This window comes from Gobius niger, assembly GCF_951799975.1.
Source record: "Gobius niger genome assembly, chromosome: 3".
Lineage (NCBI taxonomy): Eukaryota > Metazoa > Chordata > Actinopteri > Gobiiformes > Gobiidae > Gobius > Gobius niger.
In genome coordinates this window covers 30,180,315-30,192,941 of record NC_136854.1, presented here as the reverse complement: position 1 = coordinate 30,192,941, position 12,627 = coordinate 30,180,315, and the positions used below count along the sequence as shown (strand labels likewise).

General features: G+C 41.4%; 1 protein-coding gene across 7 annotated transcripts in view; it reads right to left on the bottom strand.

Annotated features, from left to right (window-relative positions):
- The window catches only part of tenm3 (teneurin transmembrane protein 3), a 627,437-nt gene that overhangs the window by 446,718 nt on the left and 168,092 nt on the right, over nt 1-12,627 (bottom strand). For 6 of the 7 annotated variants that reach the window (XM_079553229.1, XM_079553228.1, XM_079553231.1 and 3 more), the window contains one exon: nt 1,001-1,074. The gene's annotated coding sequence lies outside the window, so the exon portion shown is untranslated. Of the gene's footprint in view, nt 1-996; nt 1,075-12,627 lie in introns of all 7 variants that reach the window. The other variant, XM_079553230.1, reaches the window with a different exon arrangement.

Below are 12,627 nucleotides of genomic sequence, written 5' to 3'. Positions count from 1 at the left end.
TGCTCAATACAATGCAAAATACTGCATTTCCCCCAAACCATTATTGTTGATTTAGGCTTTAAAAAAACTGGAAATCATGACTGTAATAACGGACACTGGTGTATAAGATCTGCAGTTCGGTGTAGCTAACAAAGAGAATGCTCAGTGTCATTATTACTATTTTCGGTTTATATTTTTCCAAAAGTAACTCAAAAGTAACTCAAAAGTAACTCAAAGTAGTGTAACAGCTATGTAATACAAACATACATTTCTTTTTATAGCTGCATCTACTAAAACAGGATATATTACAGTTTTAAAGTAATTTGGCTTGCCTGGTAGAGTAGCTAAGCTGATCTCTCACATTATGTAAACGGCAGGTTTTAACTGTGGCATATTTTATCTTGTGCCATGAGGGTTGATTCTTGGGGTCCTCATTTTTCATCACTTGAGACCCATAGAAAAGTGACATGTAAAGGTATACCTCTCTGAAAATGACTAATATATGCTTAGGTTCATTTCTATTTGAATTTTAATGAACAGAAGGTCCATCTAACAGGCCTCGTGCAGTGGTTACAGTCCATTGTTTCGTGCTGCGGTCCTTGCACACGCACAGAATGTGGTTAGAGCCCTTCGTCGGAAACAGCTTTTTCTCAAGAGCCGTCTTCCAAAACACTTGACTGGAACAGAAATTGGCAATTCACTTCTTTTACTTGTTCATTTTATCGAGTTTTTTTTTTTTTCCTGAGCTCGTTTCAATCGATTGCAATCACTTGTTCGCCGCACGTGTTCAAATTGCACAGCCTATTTTCCACGCTCGCTCACTCTCTCCCTCTCACTCTCTCTCTGACTGTGAGAACCATAGCCCAATCAGGGCAAATTGGTGCTAATCTGCTCACTCTTAAGCAGCAGATTTTTGGAGGGAACGCCAGAAAAAAAAAACTATTTAAACAAGGAAGGGGAAAAAAATATGACGAGAGAATATTGAAAAGAGCAAGTGCAGGTGAGAGCGTGACCTACTGACTTGTTGAATGGTTCTCTCGGAAATTCAGTCTGTTCTGAAGCAAAGCCTGGTCATCTTCTTCAGGGATCTCACGACTAGAAAAGAAAGAAAATACGTTACATTGCAAATCTGAAAGCGCATTTTCGTAAGTACTCAATTCACATGTGTTTGGTGTCCTTCGCCAAGACACTTTACCCACTTTGCCCGTGTGAATGTTGGCACAAAATGGCTGCCATGCGCGCATTAATTTTCCACACAGGGCAGTTAAGGCGTGAGTGAACAGCATGTTATGACCCGGCTTCTTTTGTATCACGCGAGGACAGATATTTGGATATAGCCAAAGCATACTGGAAATAGAAGTCGTCTCGCCGTTGTTCCAATAGTTACAAAGAAGTATAACGAGCTGGTGACTTGTGACAGAGAGTGAAGTGAAGTCCCGACCTCCTTTGACAGTTCCTTATTATCCTAGTTTTGCACTCCTCTGCACAGAGAGGGTGACTGCCTACCAATGAGTCAGTTGTTTGTGGCTATGTGTTTGTACTTTATCTGTATTTCACATCAGCTAATCTCTTACTGATACGGTCTTCATGTTCTGTAGTGTCCATGTAAAGTGTGAGCCAGAAGTTTGTTCAGATTTAGTTCAATCCAGACATATGTATCATTTTATGGAAAAAAGAAAACAAAATACAATGTTGAGATTGCCAGCAGAATATGAAGTTAAGTGTGCCACCGGGTCCCCTCTGTAGCTACGCCCTCAGAGGCAACCTGTCAGGAGCAATATCTCCAGATATTAGAGGTTTGAGTATACTAGCCAGGCCTGGATCTACAGGGGTGCAAAAGGATGCATTGCAACCTCATTTTTAGTGGCATCACAATAGAGAATCTCTAGTTGCACCCGTTTGAAACTCTAATGCACCTTCAGTCAGTTTGTTCTAGAGCCGGTGCTGATACTAGGAGGATGATTAGACTATTGTGAATGCTTTGGATCAGGGAAACCAGCAACCTTGACTGCAAGCTGAATTCTCGCTGTATTGGTGTGTTCACATCATAGATATAATAGAGTAAAGATGAGAGGGTCGCATTCAGCCCTAAAGATTCTCGAGTCGTGTCTGAAACTTAATGGCCACTCTGTCTCCTTCTACGAAGCCTGTTCCTTACAAGGGTAAAAAGGCGGGAAGACCTGTGCGCATGAGATGGGCAGTGCCTCCCCAGAGCTTGATTGACAGGCTCTGGAGCTAGTCAATGCACTGAAAATGCTTCTAATTTTCGGGCTTTTAAACAAAAACCTGCATGGTTTAAAATATTTCACCTCCTCCAGCGTTGTCACATGGGTCATAATGATTTAAAAAAAAGAAAAACTCTTTGGAGCCAGGCTTTTAAGCCATTCTTGGGACTTTTGAAGTCCCATTAGAATCAATGCTCCCAAGTGTCTCTTGGAGTTGTCTCTGGCCACCAGAGGGTGGTATTACAGCAATGTCCGCTCCTCCTATTTAGAGAAGCATGTTCCTTGCCCATTGGTTCACATTCACAAACATACAAGAATCCTGCGAAGAACGTAACATTGCACTTTTACAGGTACAAATTAACAACCCGGTGAAAAGTCTGTCCACTCCCAAAAACGATTTCAAGTGGAGCAATGCCAGATTGATGTCACTGCTAATGTTAACAAGAGCACTTGGAAGAAGCCATCCAGATCCAGAGAGAAAGGTTCACACGAGCCTCGACAAAACCAAAGCAACATCCACTGCAACTTCTCTATGTAAACAGAATGTGTTCAAGGTTAAAACTGAATGTGTGAATCCAACTTTTGTTTCCATAAGTACATAAACTACAGATTTGGAACTTTAACTCAAGGACGATGTTTTGTGTCATCAATGCTTCAAAAACTGTAAATATCTGAAAATATTCTAATGCTCATTTACTGGAAGCAGCTGATGTTTTCGCTAATGTCTGGCACACGGCAGAGAGAGAACAGTCCAGAGCTCTCCAAAGTGACATTGAGCTAATCAGATTGGAGAAAAGTGTTTGAAGAGATTCCCCACTCGCGCTCCCCCCTTCCTCTCCTCTCCCTCCGTCGCTAATCACCGCAAGAGCTTTCGAAGTGAGCGCAGATTCATACAGTGTCTACTCACTAATTCAAGTCAACAGCCACATCTACTCCAGGACGATGAATAAACAGATCTTTACCGCGTAACCACTTTTTCTTTTCTTTTTTTCCCTTTTTTTCCTTGAATTTGCAAATGCCGTAAAGCTTTTAGCAGCGGGGCGCCAGAAAAGATGAGAGAATCTATTAGCGCCATGCTATTCAATTCAGTTTTGTATCATCCCAAAAAGGGTCACGTGGGGCTACAGTTGAAATAAATGCGTGAGAAGTAGCTAATATATTGAAAGTGATGCATAGATATAAAAGACAGTGAATGAACCACCAAAGGAGCCATAGAAAACTCAAAAAGCTTTCCTGGCGCTCTCCTGGGTCAAAAGTGTCCATTTCCCCCAAAAAACAAGACACTGAGCAAAAACATACTCTGCTAGTAGGGCAACGTGGTTTGTTTATTGGTTGATGATTTTTGTTCCAAGTTCAGGCAGGCGTAAGGTAGAACTCATGGGGCATCTGTGCGGTCCTCTGAAACTCTGAAAGTTGAAAGATGCCCATAAACGCTGGCACAAGTTCAACTCTGAGTAAAATCTGCTACATGGCTTTCCCGCCTGACATCACTGGCTTCAGAAGAATAGTTATTTTTTTGTGTTTTTTGACAAAACATGTCATACAAAAAATGATCTGGCCATGATTTTCTGCTTTTGAGGAACACATACTTAGTAAAGTTTATTTAGTGACAAAGTGCTCCACAAAATGACAATAAAAAATACAGTAACTCTATATTCGCAAAATGATGGTTATTAAACAATGATTAAGTTACTGGAATTAAAAGGATTTGTGAACTCTGGTCCTTAAATGAGTATGAGGGACCATGAGACGATTCTGATCCAAAGACCTCAACCTCTGAGAGGGGATATAGGGACATAACAAGTGCAAGGCTCTGAAAGTCAGCACCAGGATTGGGAGCCAATGAAGGGCTTTTCAAATCAGAGTAATAAAAGCCCTCTTGTTGGGGCGTGTCAGTAACCTTGCTTTTGTACCTGCTGAAGACGAGAAAGCTCTTTTTTTTTTTTTTAGACAAAATAACAAACTCAGAAGAAGACAAAAAGACGTGAATATTTCAAGATCCTCGTTGGACACAATTGTTCTTGCTGCTTCTGCTTGTGCTGATCATGCTACTTTCGGTCTTCGGCAAGTGGCCGCGTCCTTAGTAAGCTGTGCGTTTTTGCCTGTGGATGTAACACTACATGCTCATCGGAGATGTTGAACACTGTTTGGATCTTCCCGTTGTTCGGAGGTGTACTGTTTTTTTGGTTGAAGCTCGCCCTGTGAGACTGTTCAGAGGGTGCCGCGAGGCCTCAGAACCAGCGCCCGTTGGAGTCTTGGCCATAGTCTTGGATTTCGCTGAGGACCCCTGGATTACCCCGGACCAATCAACCAGCTGAGGACATCCTGGAACGTGTTTTGTTCATTTAAACTCGTTGGGACATCGCGGAGCCCTTTCATTGTTTTTCGCGCCTCCTTCTTCCTCCCGGAGAGGTCCTCCACTGTCCACCATTACAAAGGCAAAACTGGTACATGGGTGAGAACGCTGTTTCACTCCCCGTTACTGTTACTGGCGGCCATCATTTTCGGATCAGCCCAGCGCTCTACAAACAGGCCTGTACCGTCCAAATAAATCTTGGTACCAAGTAGGGACAGGAGTTCATTATTAATACGCCGGTTTAGCTTGAGCTCTTAAAGCAGCCTTTCACTAACTCTTTATGTACTGGTTTCAGTTACACAGGGTTTAGCTTTAGGTTAGTCTACAATTTATAGTGTAAGTAAACGAACTTGGACGCTGCTCATAGCGGTAAAACTGAACAGCCGTTACAGCAGTTTTGAGCGATGCTCTGGACATTGCTTTGTCAAAGATTTCTAAGGTTTGCTTTAGTGGACGAGCTCAAGAAGCCTCTTGGAGTGAAACAAAAGAGCTGATTCCTTTAGATGAGAAACAAATAGCTGCTCTTTCTACTACTACTACTACTTTTTTTTTTACTTTTGATGGGTCCACTATGTCTCAAATCTTAAGTCAGATGGGTCAAGAGAGCAAGCGTAGTGGGATAGGACAGCGTGAGTATATGGAAGAATATGGACAAAATACTTACATAATCTATCAACAAACTGGTAGCGGCACCAAGAGGACCACATCTCGGTCCTCAACCTGTTTGAGTGGCTATAAACTTACAGCTTACCTTATGTCTCAAAAAATGAATTCCCCCAAACAGGTGGTTGCTGACTTGAGGAAGCATTTTAATGAGCAATACCACTTTGTCCTGCATCTGTCCAGCCATTTGGATACTGAAAATCCTGCCTAAGAATGTCCCCACTGCCATTGCTTCGCACTTTCTGAGAAGGTTGAACAATATAATTGGTTTTGTTCGTGAAGTGTCATAACATTTTAAAGGGCCTGGTTTAAAATAGTAATAGATAATAGTAAGAGGTGCATGGTGTATTCTGCAGCTGAGGTTTGAGGACAACACTGAGAAATGTTGGTGGGTTTTATGTTAAGGACATGCTTAAAGGAGCTATATCATGCTATTTTAGCCATTCCAAAGTTAAGTATAGGCATTTATATGATATATTGTACCTCTACCACTATTGAGCACTCATTTTTGTGATAAATATAAGTGTTTTCTGGAGGTATTTTTCGAACCCGGAAGACACAACGCTTCGATTCAGTTAACTCCGCCCCCTCTCTCCGCACATACAACTTTACTGTAATCTAAATAAACAGCAATAAGTGAAATTGCTTCACGATGCAGTTATACGGAGTTGACATCTGCAACACAGCTTCATAAATGGCTAACACACATGCTAATATGCTAACACACATGCTAATATGCTAACACACAAGCTAACCCGCGTTTGGACTGACTCGCCGCTCTGGTCCATCGCTGTTTACATTATGGGACTCGCGTTGGTTATAAAAGTTAATCCACTTTGATTTTGGCGAAGGTTCACCAAACATCCATCAGAGACAGTAACAGAAAAACAATATTTTGGTGATAGTCGCTGAATTCCGGAGAAAAAAACAGCTGAGTGGCCTCTCCTTGAAAACGGTTGAATAAACTCCCGTCCTTGAAGCCAAACGCGCTTCTTTTTCTCCGTGACATTATCGTTAGGTAGGATGAAGAACAGGTGTGTCCAGAGTAGGTAACGAGCTCCATCTTCACAGCTGCAGCGCAAACATGACGTCTGTTCAGACGCTCAAGGGTGTTTGTTTTGGCCACAGCTGACCTGGAAGCACCTCGGGCACATCCTTTTTATCTTTTTAATTATTTTTTTTCTTCTTTTTTTTCTCTTTGTTTCTCTCTTACGACAGAAATAATGAAAACGCTGTTTTACAAATTAAAATCAGGCCGTAAGCATAGAATTAAGACATTACATTACAGACGTCGAGCACTTCCGTTCCGCTGTTACGACACAACTGAACACTCAGTCGTTCACCAGGAGAGGGCGGAGCAGCTGCTCAGAGAGCAGGATTCAGGAGGATTACTGAGAGCTGCGTGAATGAAGCCGCAAACCACTCTGGGGGTGTTTTTGATAAGGAAATAGCATAACAACATGACTAAAAGCTCTAAAAAGTCGATTTTGCATGATATAGGACCTTAAAAATAAGATACAACACAACAGAGTGGACACACACATCCACAATCTATGAAAGTATGCTGAAACAAAAAAAAAAAGCTATGATATGGGAAAAATGAAAGGTCTGCTGATGAAGGGCTGAGCTGAAATACCCCATATTCCTGCAGTCAGAGAGGCAGAAGAGGTTTCTTGTGAGAGCAAGAGGGCAAGGCCTTAAAGAGACAATTTGGTTTTAGATCAATACAGCATACTCTAACCAACAAAATGTAAGATAGTGATCAAGATGTGTTTGAAAACCATAATGCTGCCACTTATGTCAAGATTTTGAAGATTTGAAAGCATGACCCAGTGTTGAGTGAGACATGTAGCAAGAGATTAAAAGGGTGGGATGAGAGGAGCTCCACAAGTCGGCACTGAGCTGGTGCTAATGAGAAGCATGTCACCTCTCGCCCTGTTCATGTGACACCTGTATCACCTCCATCTCACTCCCACACAGGCCAGATACATACTGTACGTGCACACTCACAGCCCCATCTGGACAACCACTCATCGACCCCCAAACTCTTGATAAATGTGTTCAGCCCAGTCATCAAACACTTCCGGTTTCCTTGAGGTTTGATGCGCTCGATAATTACCTGTGGAACTTGTCCGACAATGTGAAACCTGTTTGTCTTCCTCCAGTCAAGTGACATGCGACATTTGCGCATGTTAAATTTCTTGCAACGCGATGCAAGAAACGTAAAAAAAATATATTATTATTGCCGAGTCCCGTGTGTCGAGTTCATTACTGATATTTTTTTCTGACAAAGTGCATTAGATCTTCTTCGGCAACACGGAAGAGGCACCAAGAGCCCCCCACACCTGCAGCACAGTGACGACATCACAAGAGGCGATACAGACGGATTATAATCGACTCCGATGCTCTTCACAGAAAATTGTGAAAAACTGCATCTGTCGGAGGGAGCGGACAGAGCGGAGCAGGAGATAAAGGAAGAAGGAGGTGGAGGAGCTGACCAGTGCAGGACACCACGCTCTTAAACAGGGACATAACCCAGGAGGCACCGTTTCAGAGGATCAGAGGAGCACTGAAGGCAGCCAGCCAGGTTTCCTCCGGGTGCTACGGTTTTTCCAACCTCCAAAACCATGCTGGTCAGGTTGGCCCACAATGGCTCAGGACTAACCCAACACCTAAACACAATTTTTGTCGTACAATTGTACAGTGACAAATACATTTACTTCACTATACAGGCGGTAAAGCGTCATACAAGGGGTGTGGCTGAGGGAGAAGAAAACCTCTCACGGATATCACACTTTTTTTCACTCTTTTTAGCTGTTTTCTGATGGACTACAAACATATTTATTACACACCAACAAAATCAAGCCAAAATCAGGTCCATATGGATGTTGTTTATTTTTACAGCAAATTGTTCAGTTGAAGTGAAAAAACATAATTTCGATGATTTCTATGGTTGCAAACATGACCATTCATGGGCTATTCCAAAGATGCCATCTGTATCTATTGCGAACAGATTTGTGAAAGATTTTTTTTTTTTTCCCATTGTAAGTATTTAGACTTTTAAAAAAATGTTTTATTATATATTGGCAATCGTGTTCAAATTAATGCAATTTTGGTCATCTGGTCCTGATCACAAGCCACAGAAAACAGTCTGGGGTGTGTGTGAAGAAGCAGTTATAATTCAAGTGAAAAACATTAGCTGGGTGTTGGCAAAGATATGCACCATATTTAAGTTAGTTGGAGTGCTGAAAAGATCCATCTGGTGAAGGTGTATGGTTGTTTTCCTACATAGCTATTGCAGTATTGCCATCATTCACTGTGTTTTCGATTAAATTCTGGTTCAGCTCTTAGGAGACATTAGGAAAAAAAAATCTAACTGTGAAGTACATACGGTATCTCCTGCCAAGAAGAAAATAGGGCATCATCAGGATCATTGCACCTGAATTCAGAAGCATATGGACGTGATCAACCAGGTGTAATGACAGTGTTCACACTCGCGGGAGGTGTGAAAACGGTGATCGGTGATGCTAATGGCGGCTGACAGACACTATTTTTATGTCCAGTGTTTTAAATTCAAGACAAACCATGACATTTCTACATATGCAATCCATGCCACGTTAAACAAAATGGATCTGGCATACAGTAAGTGTTGTTGCAGAAAGTTTTAACTCTCATCTTAGTCAGTCTTATTCCTCTTTAATGAAATAGTGAACAACACAAATGTATTAGAAACACGTCAGTTTAGGAAACATTTTGTGGACTCTTGAATGACGATGAGAAGAAACTGGCCCCTAGAGGCCATAAGCACCTCTGCAGGTGTCGTAGTATATTGCGGTTTGTTTTTACTCATTAATTGTCCGTGAGAGTAAATACTATGCTGGCAGAAAAGACAAAGGGAGAGAGGGATGTTGTACATTGTGCCACAACCCAATCACACAATGGAGATCATTGTTTTCTAGTGATAGCAAGATGAAGCCGCATGAAACATTGAAGCATCGCAGCCAACTGCATCACACGTGGTTCGAAGCATCAGGGTGCTTTATTTGCTCCACTACGCCATCATATGGACAAGAAATGTATAACATGCTGAGTGCTTACAATAAATGGGGGGGCTCGTGATGTAATAGAGACAATAGGATGCCAATCATTTCCTGAATCAGTCACGTGATATGGCCACTTCCCGAGGCTTCGAACGTCACCACACACCGCATTGATACGCGCTTCAATAAACACCCCTCTAGATTACTCGGCACACGCTTCGAATCACTATTTTTTTCACTCAAACTTGGCTGTAATCACTGCTAAAGTGGCGCTAGCCCGCAGTTAGCTTTGCCCATTAGCCTGCTAGCTTCTTCTTCGTGATTCTAATAGTGTGCATTGCGCCTCAGACCTGGGGGCAGGGAAAGTTGCAAGGGTGGTTTTCTGGTGGAGACACCAGGGGGAGATGAAAGACACGCCAATCATCCCATCAACACTTGTATTACCCCCAGAGGGACTACGAAATGGATTTATTAAGGTAAAAAACTTCTTGTAAACTAAGTACTTCTTTAAGACAAAAGAGAGTCGAAGTTTTCAGCTGTGGGATAGATGTCAGTAAATCTGCCTCCTTGTTATTAATGAAATTCATACATGCTGTATCTTGGGATATGTTAATGAAGGAATAATTGGAATAGCAAATTATATACATAAAAACCTTAACTTTAAGCTTAAATGTTAATATTGTTGTGTATATATTCTTTGTAATATTTTAAGGTTTGGTCAGCCCATCTGTTCTTCGGTCTTCGAACATCAAGAACAAGTTGATGCCAGTCAAATAGTGAAACTTTTCCTATCGTCAAAGACTGTCTTGTTGTTGGGTCTATATGTTCTTTAGGGTTCGGTCCAGTCGTGTGTCCTAGTTAAAGGTTTCGTTCTGCCAAAGCTCAGGCTAACATTCTGCTCGTAGGAGGCTGGCTGAGGCGCGCTGTTCTTCGTGCATATTCATGACTAACGCGCACAGGCTTTTTCCCACAACCCTCCTACCTCCTGCCTCACCTCGTCTCTCCTCCCTGCACCCATCTGTCCTTCAGCCATTCCCTGTCTCCCCAATATAGATCCCAACCTTTTCGGTGCAGTGAACCCCTTTCCCCTTTGGATGTATTAGAGAGGAGGAATATTCATAAATGTTGAACATCGAAAGATCTGGGCCAATACCCAAATGTTGCTTTGGATGTTTTTTTTTACTGTAACACCTGCACCTTTGCCAATAAAAATGTAAAGACTGGATTTTAGAGTACATTGTATTAAATCAGCGCTCATGTACCTCTTTGTACGACAATGAGAAACACTATGTGCTCCTCACGGGTTTGTCAAGCGCTGATGAAAACATTTGTTTGATGTGGCCCCCCGCAATGAGGCTGTGACTCCCATAACGTTACCTTGCTTTTAAGTAAGGAGCAGATGATGCCAGCCTCTCCCTTCACTCTGTTCATAAACTGATCTGCCCATTTTAGGTATAAGGAGGAAACTTTGACAAACTTCTCATGTAGTGCACCAAGATGAGTTACAATGTACAGTAAAGAAAACATTTGAATCAAATCAACATAAGCTTAAATATATAATTTCATGGTGTGTTTTTGTTTCCATGTATAACCTATTCTGAACATGATATAGTCTTTTAGGAAGTTTGAGTGGAATTTTGTGTTTTTGTGAAGAGAACCGCAGTTATTTTCAAGGCTAGAAATGTGTATTAATTAATCATTACTAACTTTCCAAACATAACCTCCAAAATCTCAAAATACTTCACTGGGAGGAGTTTATTGAGCAGGTTTCATACAGGGTTTATACAGGAAGAAGCAAGTCAAATGTAATGCTTTTGAATGCCATTTTAATGCCTAAATACTATATTTTAATGCCACACACACGATTTAATTTCTCACGATTTGCAAACTTTATCAAACCGAGGAAAGAGAATTGGACAAAGTCGTTTTTGGAAGCATTTAAAAAAGGAAACGCTGGGCTTGGTTTTCACCGTGGGTCCCGACACCTTGCCAGTTGAGAACCAGCGTTTTAGACAATTTATTTTTTGGATGATCTCATACAGAAAGAATTGTTGAGCAATGTCATAATTTTCACAGAACTTCAGAAGTCTGAATCCATTTAAATGCTTTCTAATGACATTTAAAGGTGCACTATGCAACTTTTTAAGTGAAAAAAAAAAAATTGTAATATTTGTGCATATTTGACCTTTTAGTGAGTCTGTGGCTTTATGGGTGCAGCTTGGCACCTTTGTTTTCCCTCACAGTGGACTTTATGACGCTCCAGGATCAATTGTTTTGAGGAGTTTGTACAAGAAACTGTCCAGAAACCCCAAAACAATTTATTCTGGGGCATCACAGAGGCCACTTTGAGGGAAAGCAAAGGTGGCATGCTGCACTCATAAAGCCACTGTGTCACTAAAAGGCAAAATACACACAAATATCAAGTTGTCTTTTTCACATAAAAAGTTCCATAGTGCTTCTTTAAGGCCTTGATTTTGGCACAATTCATTTAATGCCTTTTAATGCCCCGTGGAAACCCTGTTCATACCTTAAGTGGAGTAAAAATTACACATAAACATCATCTTATGTGCTTGGTCACCATCTATAAGAATACTTTGTAGATTTACAGCACACAAAGGTCTGTGCTCCCTCAAATGTCTGCTTTTAGAGCATATTGAAGGACAAAACAAATGGCAATCCTCTGCAATAAAATAGCTAGAGGGCCTCTAATGGACTTCTAAACAAAACACAAAATGCAGAGTGTGAGGTGGTCAAAATTCATAGAGTAAAAAATGAAAATTAAACACAATGCTTTTAATATTTTAATTTTCCTTGATTATGAATTTGATGCGCTGACTCTGATTGGACTGCTACTTGATACAAATGCTGCACTTTGATCGAGCAAGTTGCAGCGCTGTACTTATTTAGACAGAGTTGGCAGGAAGTTTGTGTCCTGATTGGCTGAGGGTTAATGGCCAATCACAGGGAGAACATTCACAAACAAAAACAACAGAGCTGCGGCCCGCATACTTTATAATCAGAGGCAGAGATTGCAACTAAACAGCCTTTACATAATGAGACGTTCAAACTAATCGTCTTCGCAATCAATAAACAACAACAATAGCATTACAACGGAGGCTTTTGACCCTTTGATGAGCGCATTCCTGAAACTCAGCTGCATCTAAGATCACAGCGGGGAAAAAAAAAAAAGAACTGCATAACACGGGTGGAGTGGTGGCTCAGTCATTAGCGTTTTACCTCACAGCAAGAAAAAGGTCCAGAGGGTTTGATTTACGGACTGGGTGCTCTGCTTTCCCAACACTTTCGAATGCGGGCCATATCGGCAGAGTCACAGCAATTGTATTATGAAAATAAAAATCGCTTA